Source organism: Protopterus annectens, chromosome 3.part0 (genome assembly GCF_019279795.1).
Source record: "Protopterus annectens isolate FY-2018-M chromosome 3.part0, PAN1.0, whole genome shotgun sequence".
Taxonomy (NCBI): Eukaryota; Metazoa; Chordata; order Ceratodontiformes; family Protopteridae; genus Protopterus; species Protopterus annectens.
This window is the reverse complement of record NC_056731.1, coordinates 432,266,066-432,287,142: the sequence shown is the minus strand read 5'-3', so window position 1 is coordinate 432,287,142 and position 21,077 is coordinate 432,266,066. Positions and strand designations below refer to the sequence as shown.

The window sequence follows — 21,077 nt, the reverse complement described above, 5'->3', positions numbered from 1 at the left end:
CAGCTTCTGGCAGTCATAAAACAATTTCTGACTTCTACCCTTCCAGATTAGCAATTAGTTCACCCCCAAGGACAATACAGAAGGTTTCCTAATACAGACTTTTTGTCTCTGGGTGCACTGAGACCTGTGGGATACAATGTTTATGGCCTAAATTAAGTAATTTAATTTAAGGATATTTTTCTAAAAGTTAGCTGGGGCTGAGCTTAACCTCTTCTCTTCCAGTATCCTCTGTTAGAATATTAATTTCAACAGCTATAATACAGTCTGACATGCCAGTGTGTTTCTTTTTTCTGTCCACCAGGACCCACTGTTGGTACATTTTTTTAACAAAAGCAGCTTTACAATTAACTGAAAAATTAAAACATTAATAAAACATTTTTTAAGAGCAGACCATGCACCAGGCATTAATGACTGTATTTCAGTCAAAAGTGTTTTGACAAATAAATATATATACTTTGCTTCACATCTGTGCAGTTTTGCAAATGTTTAATTTTGTTTTATTAATTTTTTAATGTTTAACACTGGATAATTTATTGTTGTTTCTGACTGGACTGTAACCATGGCATCACAAGATTTTTTATTAAAATATGACCATATGTATGTATATGGTATTCTGATGAAGTTCTTGATATTAAACAAAACAAAAGTGTTAATTTCATTTTATTTAATTTGAGTGAGTTACGGCTGAGTTATGGCTGTTCTTTTCCTTTATGGCTGAGTTTAGATTTATAAATACATTTTCAACACAACCACCTGTACAAATCAGTGTGATATACAAATGACATATAATTCTTTACAAAACTCCAGCTAGCTATGCTGGCATAAGTTACACATCCACTGCCCAACTTCTCCTGACATAGCTGACAATACCTCCTATTGTCACAAATACTTTAACCAAAAGGAATATGGCCAGGCTCATTAGAAACCAATACATTTCCACATGAAGGCTGCCTGGTCCTGGGGTCTCATTTCAACTCATGTCCTTTATGCAACTGCCTAGTTCCATTATAGAAAATGTCGCTTTCGTGAGTTCTTAGGAAGCACACAGAATTGTTGTCTTCACTAAAACAGTGAAGAAAGTTTCAGATAAGCAAACATAATCCATATAATGAATGTACATTCAGTTCATAGGTTCATAGGTTAGTACTAAGCTAACTGCTCTTGCGAGCCATTTTAAGCCTAGCCAATTATCTCTTGTGAGACTCAAACCCTGCTCCTTGCGTTTGTAAGGCAAACACCTTAATCATTAGGCCACCCTCCCAATCCCCTTGCATAGCAATAATCTAGTGACATTTGTTCTAAGTGTATTTTATTTAAGCTTGTTTACTAGGATGGAACACTGATCAAAAAATGACCAGTTTTAGAGCCAGCCCAGGGAGGAATAGAAAGTTTACAAGATTTTCTACACAGTTACAGAAAAGTATACAAGTTAACAATGAACATTACTCTTGTAAAATATTCAGGAACTGTTACAATACTCAAGCTTATTTAATCTAGTTATCTTTATGGACACAGAATTAGATATTGTCAGTATCAGTGAGAACAATATACAGATAATGGTATCAGTGAGAACAATATGCAAAAAAATTATTTCAGTAAGACAGGCTTACGAGGTATGAGATGTAAAAGAAGTAACAGGGCCAAGTACATGCTCACGAGAAATAACTGTTCCTTAGTAATGTAGATAAAGTTCTATATGTATATGTTGGAGTCTTGGGATTAAATATGTGGTTATGTGATACGTTCTGATAGATGGCAATGACAGTGTCTTTGGATGGTGATGTAAGTTCTGCTTTGGGGCCTTAAGGCAGTATAAGATGGGATGTTTTTTAAGTTGGGTTGTACAGTTTGCTAGAGTATTTCTTATACTTTTTCATGCAAAAGTGGGATGCATAGGCTGTTTCTACTAATGCCACATTACCAGGTGTTTGGGACTACTAGACCTGTCACTTTTGGTCAGTGTGTTCTCAACTTGTTGCTGGGGCAGTGATACGCTCCACCTAGATGATGTTACTGCACTAGCAAGAACCTCCATAATCATAATTCCAAGCCTCCACCAGTCCATTTGTTATTAAACCATTATATTCTGCACAGATTTAGGAGGGTTTATCAAGCACCCAGGATATGAAGATGACAGCACCATCGCCAGACAGGAGTAGGAGCCAAGTACATGCTTATGAGAAGTAACTGTTGGAGGGAGGTTGGCATATTGGCTAAGGTGTTAATCTTACAGACACAAGGTGCAGGGTTTGATTCTCATATGAAGTAAATGGCTAGGCTTAAAATGGTTCACAAAGGCAGTTAGTTTAGTACTAATCTAAGAACCTAACCTATGAGATAGTTATAATTCTGCACTGCATGCCTTATGTGAAGGCCTAACACACTGAAGCATCTATAAATGATTTACAGGCTCAGGAATTTGCTCCTTCTGTCTGCCAGGCAATAGAAAAGCAATTACATTTCCCCTACTTTCTTTCTGAGAACATTAATGAATATATGACTTCTCCAGCAATACAACTGTCACATGAATATACTGTGCTGCAGGTGTAGTCCAGCCCCTCACACTGCAGTATGGTTTCACCCTCCAATACACAAGCAGCCTATTCTGCACCTGGGGAGACTACAATAGGCTATGGGTTCTGCCCAAAGCCACCTGTACTACTCCCTACCCCCATTCATGCCATCAACAACTTTTCCTCTACTCCTGCTTGGCACTGATGTTCTGCAATGCTGCTTGGTTTGCTTAGTTGACTCACCAGAAACCTGACAAGGCAGTAGATTTTGTATGGGAACCTCATTTAACAAAATGGACCAAACCCACAAGAACCTACAAGAAATGAGTACAGCAGTACTTGCTGTATGCCTCTCAGTGTACATGTGCTCTAAATATAGGCTCTGCTTCCTTTCAGAACTTCTTCCATTCATTATTACTTCTTGTTTGTATTTGTATGTGGTTTTGTTTCTCCTAATGAATAATGCGCTGCTTCCTTAAAGGAAAGCTACGCTTTATGCACTTTTATTTTTCTGAGTGTAATTTCCTCCCTAAAAATGACCGTTATACTGACTGTTTTTCTTTGTTACACAATTCCAGAAATTTAATAAATCCAACAGTTTCAAATGTTAAGTTACAAAAAGTCTCCGTCCCGATATGCATAAAAGACCAAATTTCTTGAGCTTTAAAACCCAGAACAGTTAACAAATTGGCCCATACATAATATCTGTCTATCACAGTATCATTTGTTTTGTTTTTATTCACACAGTTGATCCTCTCTTCTTTTTAAAAACAGGTTTACTTACAGTTTGTTGCTGCTCTACTTTTCTGCCTGGTGTCACAGCTGCATATGTTTTAGTTACTGCATTATCTGCTGTCACAAAATCAGACACCTTTTCAGTTTGTTACTGCTTCCCTCTTTTACTTTCTGTCACTACTGCATAAGCTTTTACTGTTGCATTCTCTGCTGCCACATCTCCTGGTTCCTCTTCCACATTACCATCCTCAGCACTTCTGAAAAAGTTATCTGCCATTTCACCCCATGAAACAATAGAACTGCCACCTGGATCATCCTGATTGATTATTTTTAACAGAACATCAATGCAAGCCTCCCATGTCAGTTCTGTTGTCTGTACCACCTCATTAAACTTGCTTACTTTCATCTCCATGGAGACAGCTAAATGCTGCTCATTTGTAACATCCACTACACATGAATCTTTGTTTACATTATGAACCTCCATCTCAAAGATTTGTTTTCCAGATTCTTGCTTTCCATCTCCACACCTTTTTCCTCATTCATACTGCCCGTAGTCCATTCCCTTAGGCCTCTTCATTGCTGCTGTAGGAGCCCTCCAGCACCATTAGCAGCTTCAAAGAGCAGAGTACTCTGATGGCCTGGACAGATTTTCCCTAGCAGTAAAAAATACCACCTCAGGCCCCCCTGAAAAAAGGCTTCTAGCCTAGTGGAACTAACCTGTTCAACAAAGAATAAATAAAAATAAAATAAAAGTACTAGTTGCTTGAAGTACCACAGAGATATTATTAGTTTAGCACAGAGTGGCAAAATAAGATATTTTTCCAACTTCTGGCCATAGTAGTTCTTACATAACCTGTCAGAGTTGTACTTTGTAGCATCTGACAGAAATGCAACAAATTCCTGATATAATAACATTTTGCAATTAGATAAATGTGTTTTGGTAAGAAATATGTACTATTTAAAATACATTTTATTCAAAATAACTTGTTGCTGTGAAATATGACCTTAGTTTATCACTGAATACTTAGCTTACAGGACTTGCAATACCCTTAAAAACAGGATACTGTTGTCTCAGTGAGATTATCAAACATGCTATAAAAATAGACAGTTCATATATTTAGTAACCAGTCAGACATATAAGCACTGCTTTACTTACTTTACAACAGACAAGATCTGCATAATGCATTTTCATGTAATTCATACAAGACTAGAAGCCTACCAACAGGACCTGTGTTTTTAGTACTGAATATTTAACTATTGTAAACATATGAAATCAAATTCCCTAACCCACTGCCTAAGACAAGACTCAGTGACAGTTGCTTTGCTATAACCTCCATTACATCTCCCCAGATTCCATGTTTCTACATCTGCCAGCAACAGCTAAACTGACACAGCAGGTTAGCTACACGTGGGACTGATCTAACCAGCGTATCCTATAACTAAAAAGTTCATCTCTACTCGATTCCCAAGTAGACTATTCTCTATCTGTAAAGCCTAGCACTTGCTCCAACAGTACTTGCACCTTGATAAAGCACTTTTATTATAGATAGTACCCCAGCAGCCTAGAACCCACATCCCCCGGAGTCTTTTGTAAGTTTTTTTTATCTGTTACTTCTAGCATGTCGAGGGATCAGTTGCTAGTGTCCTCTCCTGCTCAACTGGTGAACCTGGGAATATTGAGGCAATGTTACAATTGCCTCATGTACACAAACAATCCTCTCCTTCTCCCACAAAACACAAATACATGCGAGAGATGCAACTATACGGCCAAACTGGAGGCTGAGCTCTCTCAACATAGGACTGGCAAGACCAGACAGGAGGAGAAGGTAACCACACACACTACATACCCAGTCACACATAGTACCATCACAACTTCAAATCATACACATAATCACACAAAGACATACTCGGAGGCTCTGATCAAAAATCTACCAAAACAGCAGAGGCCACCAAAGCAGACACCCAAACAACCACCACCTCAGGACCAAACACATGCAACACATAGACCACACAGTCAGAGTGTCAAACAGTCACAGCCCTTAAGGCCAAACACAATGCCAGACACACTCGTCATTGGTGACTCCATAGTCAGACACACTGACGTCCCGCTCACCAGACTGAGTAAGGAGAAGGTCACAGTAAGCTGCCTGTCGGGCGCTAGAATCCGCCACATAACGCAAGCACTCAGGTCTCTCAACAGCAGGTACAAGTACGACTCAGTCATTGTCCACGCTGGTGTCAACGACCTGAGACGTACCTCCTTGGACTACATGAAAAGAGACATTGAGGAGCTCTCTGATTATGTAGCCCAAGCAGGTATGACCCTGACCTTGAGCAGTATCCTACCTTCACCTAGAATGATGCCACAATACAGTGATAAGATGATCAGCTTTAATAATTGGCTTAAATTCTGGTGTCATTCAAAGGGAATCCAATGTCTGTCTGCCTGGGATGACATGCTGGAGAAGCCACGCTGCTTCGCAAGGGACGGCTTGCACCTGTCACCCCTGGGCTTCCGGATATTGGCAAAGGCTCTTGCCACCCCCATAGTGCCTTTTTTAGGCAAGGCTCAAATTCTAAACCTACCACCCTAGAACACAAAAAGGAAAAAACTAAGGGTAATGCTGCTCAATGCCAGAAGTCTCAATCTCAAGATGCACGCACTCGAGGCCCTTCTCAGTATGGAGAACATCGATGTCTGTGCTGTGACAGAAACCTGGTTCAAGGCTCCTGAGAGCACCCCAGCACTATCAGGTTTCACCTCATATCATGCGTTCTGGCCCCAAAATCCGGACAACACCAAAAAAGGAGGGGGGTTGTCCATATTCATAAAGGACAGCCACACCTCAAGGTTGGTGGCAATGCACGATGCATCGGAGACCATCCAGGTGCAATTAACCATAGGCAAGACTGCTCTGCAATTTGTAGCATGTTACAGGCCACCCTCTCAAACTCAGGAACCTCACATGGCCTTCCTGAAAACACTGGAGGGAATAAATGTATCTCCAAACACCATCATACTAGGTGACTTCAACTACCCTAATATAGACTGGGAACACTACTCAAGCCCAAACACTCTAGCCCAAAGGTTCCTGGAGTTCATAAACTCAAATGCCATGGAACAACTAGTCACCATCCCCACAAGAGGAGAAAACATACTTGATCTCATCATCACGGACATGGGATCACAATGTTCAACACCGGAAGTATACCCCTCACTGGTGAGATCAGATCATAAACTAATCTCGCTGGAGGTCCTCATCCCGCCCCCACCTGAAATAAAAAGACCACAGTGAAAACTTCTCAAAAGCCGACTTCACACTTCTAAAACTAGTGTGGTCTCCTTTAAGGCCCCTGAGCCAGTGGTAAACATTACTCAAACCGCTGAATCACTTGCAAATGCCTTCTACCAGCACCTACAGGACTGCATGGATCAGGCAATCCCAAACAAAACTAAGACTCTTTGTACCAAAGGCAAGCGTCCAGTCTGGTGGACCCCAGCCATAAACAAGCTCTACAACAAAAGGAGGAAGCTACTACAAGATAGAGCAAAATCCTTGAAAGGTAAGACACCTTTGATCATTATAAGTAAAAACTAAGAGCTCTCATAAAATCATCCAAGGCAAATTTTGAGAGAAAAATCACCAAGGACACAAAAGACAATCATAAGGCCTTCTTTAGCTATATTAGAAACCTAGGAGGAAACTCCCAGATATGCTCTGAATTAGTTCAAAATGATGTGAAGATTACTGAACCTACACACATTGCCAACATACTGGCTGACAGGTTCAGTGCAAACTTCTTCCCTCCCCAAAAGGAGAGATATCTATACCAGAGGATTGTAGCCCATCAAACATCTCCAATGCCCAGGTGAGAACTGCTCTCTCCAAGGCAAAAAACACAGCATCCATGGGACCGGATGGTGTCCCCGGCTGTGTGCTCCATGAACTCAATGAGGAATTAAACCCGCAGTTAGGACAGCTGTTTAATCTTAGCATCACCTCAGGATACGTACCCAAGGAGTGGCGCACGGCGACTGTGGTCCCACTTCACAAGGGCGGTGCCTCCACCGACCCTGGAAATTACCATCCCATTAGCTTGACAAGCCTTATCTGCAAAGCCACGGAGGGGATCATAATGGAACTCATAAATAAAGACATAGGGAATTTGCAGACTTTGGATCCAACCCAGTTTGGCTTTGTCAAAGGCAGATCATGCCTTTTAATCTTGGCTGACTTTTTTGAAACAGTCACCAAGGCCATTGATGAGGGAAAGGCAGTCCATACAGCCTACCTTGACCTGGCAAAGGCCTTCGACACAATACCCCACTCAGGTATCATCGAAAAACTCATCAGCTTGAATGTAAACCCATACATCACAAGATGGGTTGCAAACTGGCTAAGTGACAGAACCCACAGGGTCAGAGTTGCTGGAGCCATGTCAGACTCAAAGCCTGTCACAAGTGGTGTCCCACAGGGCTCAGTCCTGGGTCCACTCTTGTTCGGCATCTACTTTTCTGAAGTACAAGCAAACACAGGAGGGTTATGGCTGACAAAGTTTGCAGATGACTGCAAACTGGCGCCATAGTCGAAAACACTTCTGACACAGATATCCTTCAGAAGGGCCTCACAGAAATGGATAACTGGTGCCAGAGCCATGGCCTAAAATTAAACGCCAAGAAATGCATAGTCATACCCTTCGGGAAAAACAAGGTTACCCCTAGCTACCATATAGGTGGCAATCCACTGAGCACAGAAGAAGTCATCAGGGACCTGGGGACCCAGGTTGACACTAGCCTTCGCTTGACACTCATGTTGCTAAAGTAGTCAGAAAAACCTTCTACATTGCCCACCTGATCATGAAGGATTCACATCTAGACCAAGGAGGTCATCGTCCCCTGTACTCATCACTCATTAGACCTATGATTGAGTACAATGCCCCATTCGGAATGTATCTGACCCGACACCTGCAGCAGCTGGAAAGGCCCCAAAAGTTCCTCACCAAAAGGATAAAGGGTCTCAAAAATATGTCTTATGCTGCCCGACTGAAAGAACTCCAGCTCTATTCAGTCTCATACCGCTTGCTCAGAGGTGACCTGTGCCTGACATATAAGGCCATGTCAAACCCAGATTTGATGAATATGCTTCACCTCAAAAAATCTAGATCACTCAGAACCACAAGGGTGGGAGACTTAAACCTTGACACGGTTATTAATAGAACATGCTGGAGGGACAGATTCATCACCCAGAGACTCCCTATGCTGTGGAACAAAATCCCGGTACATGTGAGGCAGAGCACCTCGCTGGCCTTGTTCAAGAGGAATCTTGACCAATGGATGGGAGATCGCAGATATACCCCAGGGATTACTTCAGTGTCATTGCTTGACAGAGGCACAGCAAAATAATAGGCATAGTTTTATTCAAACTAAAGGGGTGGCGAAAGCCACATAACTATGGGCTAGGCTTATAAATGCCCTTGGGCAGATAGCCTAGTATGAACCTATGAACCTATGAACCTATGAGAGGCAGACAGAAGCAGGAGGAGGATGCATCTCCATGACAACTGACATGTGGTGTAAGTAGCTTTATTACATTTTAGCTCTCCTCTGCATACAAGATGATGTACCCCAAAGTGGGTATTCAATAGCATAGTAAGAGTGCTATTCCCCCTCCTATGCAGTGACATATCACTTGTTACCAGCTCCAGCTTATTACTTATCCCTTCACTGCTTCAATCTTCACCACAGCTGTTGTCAGAGGTGTACCCCTCTGTGCCCCCTTAACCATTCCACCCCAAAGAGGCAAACAGGCATTGCCTTGTCATTCCTCATCCATTCCCATATTACCTTGTCCAGTACCTAGGCTACTAATCGATCCTGCATTACCTGAGTCATAGTCATGCCTTCATCCATCTACACCACAAAGCTGAATAACACTTCAAATGTTTGTTATCACAAACAGACAAGCTTCTGGAAAAAAAGGAGCACAAAATCATCACAGGTCATGATTTATAATGTGTTTGCTACTGAATAAACAACAATATGCAGCATAAAATGAAGCTTTATGACTTCCTAATTCTTCCTAAAACCAGCAGTAGGCTTTATGAAACTTCAGCATGACAGAGAGTATCACTGTATAAGTGCCATCATTAAACAATCATTCAGTGATTCTTCTTATCAGAGATACTTTATGAATATATTTACTAAGAAGTTATATTAATATTTGTAATAATATTTTATAGCCTGGAGCATATTTGTAATAATACTGAATAGCCAGGAGCATGCCACTTGTCTGTCTACAGCCAGTACATTTGAACAAATGTGAAACACAAAGCATGGTGAATGAATGACCATATCTGTGAAGGCTTTGGAAGAATAATCTTTCTGAGCTTCTGCAAGGTAAAATGAGAATAAATCTCTGCTTCTTTTGATAAAAGTTACTACTGTAGAGATTTAACTACTCAAATACAGTTATGTCAGTGGATATTTGTCTGGACATTCTGGAGGTCAGAGACAAATGGATGTATACATATTTGATATGATCAAGCAGTTTTTTTATGAAGACATGACTACTGAAATAAGAGCCTAGACATTTAAAATTATTATGCAGACTGGCACCATGTAAACTAAATATGTCTGTCAGGTTGACAGTAAGTGTTTAATCTTGTTAAACTAATGACCACTATATTACATACTTTGAAAAATGAAATCACAGGAAAAGATATAATGGAACACTGAAAATGTTGTCACTTAGCTTCTGCAAGCTTTATCTAAGGATTCCAGTACCCTACGAACACAAAACTTGCTTCTTTGCATCTTTACTAGAACCTAGAAATGTAACAGCAAAAACAAGTTTCACCAGTGGTCCTTACCATACAAAACAAGAACTTGGTAATGGATATTGCTGCATGAATTAAAAAGATCACCTCTACAAGCATTCTGACATTCCATTTGCTTCTTGCCAGGAAACAACAGTTTGTACAGTCTGATGTGTTTTCAGAGCACGGCACAACATTCAGTTCATTTCTTACAACAGATCATTACCAATGTATATGAACATGTCATTCTCCTTCCCACTCACTTTGTAAAACAAAACATTCCCTGTGCCATCTCCTTGATTGTAACTCCGATGCCTACCAGCTTTTAGGATGTATTCTAACTGTGCTAAGTTTTAATTCTGATTCTCATCTCTGCATAGGTTTTGCTCTGCTCTGCTATGAAATTCTTTGTATTACATGATTCTACTCCTTCACACTTACCAACGAATGCACATTGTGCCTTCTTATCTTTCCGTTAACTACATTACAAACCATATTCCAAATGATTAACCAAGTAGTGTTTTTTGCTTGAATCTTCTCCTTATGAACAGATAAAGTCATGTGATGTCATTTGTCCAACATTTGGACACATCCTCATTAATACAAGCCATTCAAGTAACCAGTAATCCCACTGGTCATCATACCTATTACCTATCCCATCCCCGAAGCAGAAGCTGTTCGTTTTTGCTCAGTTTCAGTGCCCCCTCATGGTTTCACAAAACAAACACATTCACATTAAGCAAACAAGTCACAGCACCAGACTGCCCTTCTAATGAAACATTAGTACTGTCAGATCTGTCCTTTATGTAGGCATAGTCTGACTTAAAAAAAGAATCAGCTGTTACCATGCAGAACCAGTGAAAGAAGTGAAAGATGCGTGACAACAGCTGCCTTGAATTTAGGAGGAAGTGAGGAGTTTCAATCATTAAAAATGGCACTAGGGACATCTGCTGTTACATTTGAAGAAATAATCGATATGTATTTTACCTGCAATAAATTGTAACCAAGGAAAACAAATAATAATTGTTTTATTCTTTCTGTGCATATTAACTGCAGTGAATTCATTCATTGTAAACTGCATTGAAATGTGATCCCTCAAAAAAATGAAGTTTTTCACATTATTATTATATGACTTTGCTTGCTCTGACAATACACAACTTGTTTCTATAATGCATGTTCCCTCTTCTGGCTTTTCCCAGTTAGGGGTTGTCACAGTGGATCACCTGTCTGCTCAAGATTGGCAGTGGAGTTTTATGGTGTCGAGTTGCCAGCCTGGTGCCCAACCTTCCACAGAAGGCACACACATGCATGCACTCACACCTAGGGCCAATTTAGAGTGTCCAATCCACCTACAGCATATCTTTGGGATATGGGAGGAAACCAGAGCACCCAGAGGAAACCCACACGACCACAGGGAGGACATGCAGACTCCACACAGAAGGCACCCCAGCCAAGGATTGAACCAGGGAACCTCTTGCTGTGAGGCGAGAACGCTAACCGCTGCACCACCGTGGCTGCCCAATGCATGTTCCCTCTGATAACCCTAAATACATATTGCATACAATCATGCGTGTGTACATACACTGGTAACAAGCTGTTAATTTAGAAAAGCAGCTTCACAGATTCAACTGCTATTTAGGTGGCCAAAATGTTCAGCATTTAACTAAGGTGCAATGAAAATACATACCTGTATATAACAGAGGTGAATAAATCTAAATCCAACATTACAAAGTTTCCTGTGAGAAATTTGAGAGGCAATGTGTTTCACTATACAGTATAACTCTAGACCACGCAGCTACATAGCTACAGCTGTAAGTATGGTCATTAGTTTCATGAAAGCAGGTAGCTTGTATTTCCAAATGGTTGCCATGATCAGGAACACCTTCATGCTTGACCAACCAAAGATACCAAACCTAGAAGTCTGGTAATGCCCAGTGCTATGTACATGATCTTTTGCAAGTCTGACTGCAGGAGCAATGTGCTACAGGCTTCCTTTAAGTTACCTGCAGACAACATTTACAGAATTTTCCACTGTATTTTAAAATTCTCTACTTCCAAACACCTGAAAATATATATCTACTGTCAATTCTACAAACAATTTTCTCCAGTTCTATATCCAGATAACATCTAAATATATGACAGAATACTCCACAAAGAGGGGAGGCACTTAAGGTGAACCTCTAGCCTTCATAAGATGCTTATTCAGATGGACCTTCTCATTCATGCACACCACATGATGTGGAGCTCCCCATGTAGCAATCCATCATCATACCTAAAGTTGTATACCTATACACTACACACACTGTGGCATTCCTGCTCTGTTCTCTACTTCTAGACAGGGCCTGCTATTACTTCCTTCCTTTAGCTGTGATAATTTTGTCTTGAGGTAGATTAGCACTTTTGCTTAGTTGCCTAACCTCCTTCAACATTCACAACCTCCTGTAAATTCCACAGACACTACCACTCTACTCTACAAGTCCCACACCTGGACAGGTAACCAAGAGAGCACATCTAACTCGTCTCAGCACTTCTCCACTTCCCTATGATTTGATCTTACTAAGAGGGGTTGTTTGGATGAAATTTTACCAGCTAGCTAGGCTGATTTCTCAAGTGTCATTACTTCCTGACCTCACAAAGATAACAGATTTATACCACTCTTTGTTTGATGATACTAGATATAACCCCTTACATAGGTGCCCTTTTAAGCAGAGAGCTCGAGCTCAGGTTGCCTACCTGCACGACTCTCTTCACACTAATACAGAGCAGCAAATACTCACTACAGATACTATTACTAATTTCCTTCTTATTCATCTGAAAATTTATGAGAGACAATCTAACTCTCTTAGCTTAATTTTATATTGCAGTTCAACTAAGTTACTGTTTAATTTTTATTTTATTCAGTAAATATCTTGCAGTAGGTACAATTCATGAAATCCCATTTAAAGTGTATGCCTAATTAATGAACTGAGTAATGGTGGTAGTTCTAATGGCATTGTAGATTTCACATAACAAAAAATTATCTGCCTTTTTACAGCAGTATGGACACTTTTGATCTATTGACTACAGTTAAATCTGCATCTTTATTAACTCTTAAACCATAAGGAGCACCCACAACTTAGAATTTTTCCACCAGAGCTGTAGCTGGCTCATTTGGTACCTTGTGTATTTCCCAGCACTGCCCCCTGCCCCCCACATGTACAATTCCAGTTAATTGAAGGCCAAAGAAAAAGGAAAAAGCTAAAGACTCTGCTGCTACCTGAAGACAGCACCCCTAACAGCTTAGGCCCAGAGCATCCAGCCCCTTCAACTTGCCTTAGTTAAAGTTCTGGTTTCCACCTCAGATAAAGCCCCCTGTACCATCTTACATATTCATGATAACCTTAGTTCTAATCCTAGTCCTAGCCCTAACCCTAATGCTACATCCAACCCTAATATTAATGATGACTCTAATCTTAACCCAACACTATGCAGTCTGCTTGTCTTAGACTTACTTTGTCCTCAGGATGTCTCAATTCTGTATTATGTATAGCTCATTTTTTTTCAGAATTTTGTCTTCAAGGTAAGTTGATTCATTTAGTTGGCAGACACTCTAGAAGCACTACCAGTCTATCACTTTATGCTGAAGACCTTGTCTTTAAGTACATCATAATATTACAACATAAGAGGGGAAACACCACCTCTAGACTTTAAAAAGGTCATAAAGGAGCCTACTGCACCCGGACACCTTAGGGTTAAACTTGCAGTAATCCAGTCTGTGATCTAGGTCACTTATAAATACAGTTAACAACTGTATTAATCTAAGATCCCTAAGTAAAAAAGATACAATGTATTGCATTATATATTGTAATTAATAGCTTGTCTTTCAAGTTATTCTTTTGATGAGAAAATCGTACAAATATAAATCAATTTCCTGCTAGCCGGTCTAGAATAGATTAAAAGCAGATTAAGCTAATTCAGGCACTCAAAGTATTCCAAGGTTCTGCATCCACATATACATTTTGAAAAGAATTTCTGTATTTTTCCAACCTGTTTGATAAACTCACTAAATAATTACACAAATTGACATTATATTCTATTGTAGGATATACCATAGTTTTATACAAGGTTATCATTATGTTGTCATTTCTGGAAGAAACAAGGCCATAATTAAGAAATTGTTTCATAACTCCTTATAATGTCAAATGTTTAGTTGTAAAATCAAATTTATTGTCAGCTTGTATCCCGAAAGTCTTCTAAGTTGTTGCATGACCCAAAAAGACAGTTATTAAGAGCATAAGGTCAAAGCCAAAACCTATTGTCAACAGCAAAATGTATGCCTGAACTCTTACTAACATTAAACCTCACCCCATAATTAGATATCCCTGGATATAACTGATGGACATAACTTTGTAACTATAAACGGTCTGCCACATTTATGATTATGCAAACATTTTGTAGTCATTTGGAGATTTAGAAGGTCAAACTCTGGAGTTTCTCTGAATAAACTGCATGGATGCATTAAACAGAAATCTGTGAAAGACAGAAACTTGGTGGGCAAAACACTTAAAACAGCCTTTCAATAGATAAGGTCTTGTACATTTTCACTTGAAATGAGCTGATAAACAATTGCATCTGCCTTCTTGTGATTCAAACTATTAATAATACAAATAAAAGTGTGAAAGATTTGTTAGGCAGGATTTTGACCTAATAAATCCATGTAGGTAAATATCCTGCAACAGACGATAAAGAGCAAATATTAATTTCAACAGTGACCACTTAAACCATGTGCATATAACATATGTTATACCAATGGGCTTGTACTAAGGAAATGAAAGTGACCACTTAAACCATCTGCATATAACATATGTTATACCAATGGGCTTGTACTAAGGAACTGAAAGTGACCACTTAAACCATGTGCATATAACATATGTTATACCAATGGGCTTGTACTAAGGAACTGAAAGTGACCACTTAAACCATCTGCATATAACATATGTTATACCAATGGGCTTGTACTAAGGAACTGAATATTAGTCCCAACCCTTGACATAGCCCTACTGATCTTGAATAAGAAGATACTAGGAACTTCATCTGGGCCACAAAAGACACTGCTTTATCTTGGTGAGTGTTTCAATAGAAATATCATGTGATATTTCCCAGTTGTTATCAGTATCAGTAGGACATTCACAAAACCCCCTACTGATCATTTAATACATTGAAGAGTTTAACTTGTGAGTAGACTCAGAGCACATCAAAATTTAAAGTCAAATCAATTGTGATTAAACTTCTGTTACAATACAAATAAAAAAAAAAAGGATTAGAATGAATATTTTTGTACAGGTGTAATCTCCTTTTTGTCTTACAGAGTACAGCAGGGAGTGCTTGCATTATTTTTTTCTGGTTTTGGTTTTAATCATTTTTCTGTCTGCTCCAGTTGAACTTGTTTTTTTTTTTTTTTTTTTTTTTTGCGTACAATTTCTAGACTTTTCTATTTTACCATGTGGGAGTGTGTTTGTTTTTATGAGCTCTGAACAGACTATATCCACCATTCAAACTCTGCCAGAGAATGTCTGCGGCAGGTTCTGGAATGGGTACAGTTCTAATCATCTCTAGTTAACACTTCCAAAACACGAACTATGACTTTTCTCAGAAAACAATAACTGAATAATCTTTCCCTTCTTGACATTGCCTACCCACACAACCATTGAGTTACAAACATATATTTAACTCAGTATTTTGTACTTTGGCTTCACCCTATTTGCAGCTTCACAAATAACTTGTAATATATCAGCAAGAAGACAGCTTCTTCAGTCTAATATATTAAAGTAACAAGAAGCAAGACTCTCAATTGCAAAAAATAAAATAAAATAAATAAATCTCACTGGCAAGCTAGAATATGACTTAACTAGTATTAATGTCAGCTCCACAACAGAACATTGCAAATAGAAACCCTTTGGTCCCACAGCGTTGAGAAATGAGCAATGATATAGCAAAAACACCGAAGTCCCTGTAACATGAAATAATCAGTTTTGCATGTAGCAAGGCCTTCTCTACCCTTCAGTTCACAGCCGCACACCCATAGTGATAGGGTAGTGTTCCTGTTACCAGTCCATAGCATTGCACTGCTGAAATTCAAATACTTCAGTGCATCTGCAGTTCAGAAACCAAAAATTAGATGTAAACTTCTCCCAGACACTCATTCTATCAAATGCAAAAAGCTTTACCATATAACAATAAAGTGACTCTGCACTAAAACCCCACATAAAGCAGCAGTACTTGTTGTATGTGCACTTATATATTTCATGTATAATATTCATTCAATGAAAAACTGCTTATGGGCAAACTCCATACTCCCTTAACCTCTGAATCAGAAAGTATACACTGACATACTAAGAATAATGTTCACTTTGTTTCATTCACAAACAGATAGGAGTACAGATGGTTCTTTATACTCAGAGCAGGATGTCTTCTCCCTTCGGAAAGACGACTGCTCCTCTTTACTCCAGTCTGTAAACTGCTTTTCTCAGTCACTGTCTTTTCCTAGAACAGGCTTACAAATCAGCCATTAACACCTACACATTTTATTTGTCCTTTGACACAGCCCCAACCCTTTCAGTTCCACAATTACTTTAACTGGACAACAGAAGCAGTGATTGGCCTGTACATTCTGCCATTTAAGTTCAATAAGAACTCTTTTAACTTCACTCCATCCTTCACTACTCCTTACTCTTTCTACGGTTATATCATACCCTCAAGAAAATTTAATAGATTTCCAGTCAACTATCCATTCTGACATTCCATTCCATGGGTTTACAGCTCTCTATCTCTATATAAGGAAGTATTTCATAGATCTGGGGATTGTTTAGACTTCAGAATCTTCTATTTTCATTAGTATCTCATCTGTCCTTCTTGCACAGGATGACCCAGTTATGTATCTACAACCATGATCTCGTGCATCTATATTGCACTCATCCTGTCTCCTTTCGTCTCTGGTGAGAACTGCTTCAGCTCATGGTTTTCCACTCCTCTAAAATTCAGCACCACTCTTTCTGTGTTTAAATTCCACAACTGTGTAATCACCGTTGGCATTCAGGGGTACATCTCTGCTCACATCTGGCTTAAGGAGCACCACACCCAGAATTTTGCTCTTTCTGGTTCGGTCCTCCACCATTTACTTAAACAACTCAAGGTTCAAAATGTTAGTGGTCTCCCATTTCATCTTTGCCTCATAGCTTCAAATCTCCTTCTCACTACTCCTACCATGTTTAGATACCCCCTCTACACAAGCCTCCTAATCCTTCCAGGTTCAGATACCACTGGATACAAACCTCCTACTGCAGCAATTTATTCTCTTCCACAGTGTCATATTTTCTTCTCTTATCCTATCAGGAGTGGATGCACTGCATGTATGCTCCTCCCTTATCCTATAAGGAGCTGATGCACTGCACTTATTTTCCTCCCTTATCCTATCAGGAGTTGATGTACTGCACCATATGCTCTTCCCTTATCCTATCAGGAGTTGCTGCACTGCACGCATGTTCCTCCTTTATCCTATCAGGAGTTGATGCACTGCATGTATTTTCCTTCCTTATCCTATCAGGAGTTGATGCACTGCATGTATTTCCCTCCCTTATCCTATCAGGAACTGATGCACTGCACATACGCACTAGCACTTCCCCCTTCTTCTATCTTTACCACAGGTTACTTTCTTTAGATTATGACTCTGACTGCTTTATGGAGTGGTACTCCTTCACCTCTCTGGTATTACATTCAGTGCCCTTTTTCTATGCAGATCAGTACTCCAACTTCATCCTTCATCATCTATCATTCTGGAACAACTTAAATCCAGGAACAACCTCTTGTTATGTTTCCATGATTTTGTGACACCCACAATGCCCTCTTCTCCTGCATCATGGTTTGCTTGTGCCCCATCTTCCCATATAAACTCCTCATAGTGTTTAGAAATACTATCTTCTCATTTTTACAAGTAACCTTTTTGATCCTTTGCTGTACTTTGTATCTTTTCTTTCCCTAATGTTTCAGTACTTATCCTCCACCTTTACTTCAGTGACATTCCCTCTTGACTTCCACCTCAGTTTAGAAGTATATTCAGTGAGATGTGCTTTGCCAATTTAACATTAAGCAGCTATGTCTACTGTGACTTAAGACAGCATCTGTAGCTCTTACCAAGCTGGTGTCTCACTCTACCTCACTACCAATTTCAAGCATTTCTTCCTTGCAACTCACTCCATCCAAAATTATAAATCCTAATTACTTCTTTCCTTGGTGTGCTGGCTGCCAACACAGATAGCATTCCAGAGAATTTTGCCTCCAACACACTTTCCTGGCATGTCTCTCTTTCTACCACCTCCCTTGCCCTACTTGCTACCACCTCAGTTGTCTTCACTGACATGTCATTGGTACCTGCATGCAAAGCAACATGCCTATAGCTTGGTGATCTCTTTGCACATTATGCCATGTTCAAGTCTCAAGACCAGTTTAACAGTAAGCATGTCAGTCTTCTATTTTTTGCCAAGATATGATAACCCCTTGGTGACCGAGTCTCAAACTACTAAAACCTCTCTTCACTGTTCCCACACTGACAGCTATCTCCTTGATGCCAAACCCCATGACATAAGTCCTCTTATATGCAGCCTTTCTCTCTGCAAGTCCACAATCCCAGCCTCCTATCTGCACTCGTTGCTTTCCATAGTGTGCAGCATCAAGTACTTATTTCAGCTGTCCTGTATTCTAAACACAGGCCACATTCACTATTCTACCCACTTCTGACTTTCACATCTGGATGAGTGTCCTCTTTGCTTACTTCTCTCCTGCTATTTATGTGATGTTGATTCCCAGATGTCCATCTTGCATCTGGCTCTTATTAATCAATTGCCACTGCTGTCCGCACATGACTGCCTGATGAATTCACTTTGTTCACTTCATCTACCCCAGTTCCCTGTAATTCTCTGCCATATTCTGTTCATTTTATGTGCTCTGCCTTTCTCACCATAACATTTTCCATGCACCTGTCTACTCATAAGGAGTCCCACCTTGCCCTGCATTTCTTCAGTTCTTCTCTGCTCATTCCTGAGTCCTGAGCCAAGCTGCCAGCACTTCTCACCTCACTCTTTTCCCTGAGGTTACCTATTCTCCTGTGAGCTCCACATCCACTGCCATCCTCATACTTTCAAAGAAACATTTTTAACTAACATCATGAGCGCCTCACTCACTATACTCCTTCCTTTTCTTTGATCAACATACACAAACCTCCCGTAATGGTGACCAATGAGATATATGCAAATGACCTCTTAAGGACTTACATTATTGCAGCTATATGGCTTCTGAAAGCCCATGACTTTTTACGTTTTACTTTTTAACTCTTTATGGGTACCTTCTGGCCAATAAAGCCAAACCCCATTAGTTGTGGACATAAATGTTTCTGCCTTTTCACTGACCTCATCAGCATAGCACAAGTGTCTAAAGTACAGCAAAACAATCCAGTTATGCTCTGCTGATGAGATCACTAATTAACTAAACAAACTGATAATTTAGCTACTTTCTTTGTCTGGAGCTGTATAACTGCTGTGAACAGCTTAAATCAAGCTACAATAGATGTGTAAAATACCTGTGACTCAAACTACTGCCACTGTATGTCAATGGGATGGGAAAAAACATCTCTTCCTTATTTTTAGCATGACTCATTTAAAGGGGATTTGAAATGAATTCTGGGAAGGGGACATGAAAGCACAAATGGAAGATCATGTGAATATTGCAGGCCTCATGTTGGCCATTTTAATGAGAAACGTATTAAAATTTTATAAGAACCACTTAAAATAATTCTGATGCATTGGAATTGCTCATATAACAAAATATATAAAATACAGTTTTGATTTCCAAGGTGGAGTTTTCCTTTAAAAGGTCACCTAGCACATCTTACAAAAACTCACACTTTAGGCGCATGATCTAAACATTTTAAATACAACTGGACAATTCAAAAACATGCTGACCATATAAGTGGGTGTACTGTGGTATTGTGTATTTTTAGAGTTGTGACTTCATCACAAAAGGTGTGACATGAAAGAAATCTGGTATGCTATCTATCAAAACAATTAACAATTTTTTTTCCTTACCAAGCTGGAAAGTGCGAAGTGTAAGGAGAACAGGTTATATCCCCCCCTCCAAAAAAAAAAATGAGAGGCATCTAAAACATGTTAAGTGCCCTTTGCTGAAAATTATTCATGGAGTTTTCACAGGCTATGCTTAAAACACCCAACATATTGTCATGTATCATTAAAAATTTCCCTAAAAGAAGTAAATAGTCTTGATAAGATAATTTGGCTACTAAATATCTTCACAATAAGTGTGTAACATTATCCAGTACTTATGGGCCTGTAATGCTCACAGAGTATCACACATAACAGAAAGTGAAACGGACTAGTGTTTAGTGCCACTGGGATAAACCGCAGTATGTACAAGAACTTCACTCCACATCTCATGAAGTAACACAACACACTTGTTAAGCTGAATAAGATGCAGAGCTATAAAGGCTCAGCCTGCACTACCAATATTACCCCAGTAAAATGGAGTTCCTGAAAAGTGTACAGTTTGCATTTGAACAGAAAGACTCTAATTTGAAAGGATGGAGGAAATGTAGGCCGTCCATTTATACTTCCAAACAAACCTCTGCTGTATTTTTCAGTGTCAGTTTATTTTAGGCACACCACAAACTCTTCCCAGCTTCACCTGGCCTCACAATGTGTCATCATCTAAGTACTACATATCACAACTCCATTAAAGCTGTGGAGAGTTGCTACATCTTCTAGTAGCCCAGGATATGGGGTCTGACACAACTGACAAAGAACTATGGGCAGCCTTAGAAGTTTACAGTAATGTAACTACTTATCTTAAAAGCTTTTATACAATATTCCATCAGTGAAGCATTAAGATGGCCTTATAAATATGAAGGTGTATACTCATCAGGACATTCTCATACTTGTACGATCAGCAAAACAAACAGCAGCATGGACA

At 39.6% G+C, this 21,077-nt stretch overlaps 1 protein-coding gene across 2 annotated transcripts in view; it reads right to left on the bottom strand.

Annotated features, from left to right (window-relative positions):
* Window positions 1–21,077, bottom strand: part of SEMA5A (semaphorin 5A) — a 2,688,572-nt gene that overhangs the window by 55,444 nt on the left and 2,612,051 nt on the right. The gene's annotated exons all lie outside the window — the stretch shown is intronic.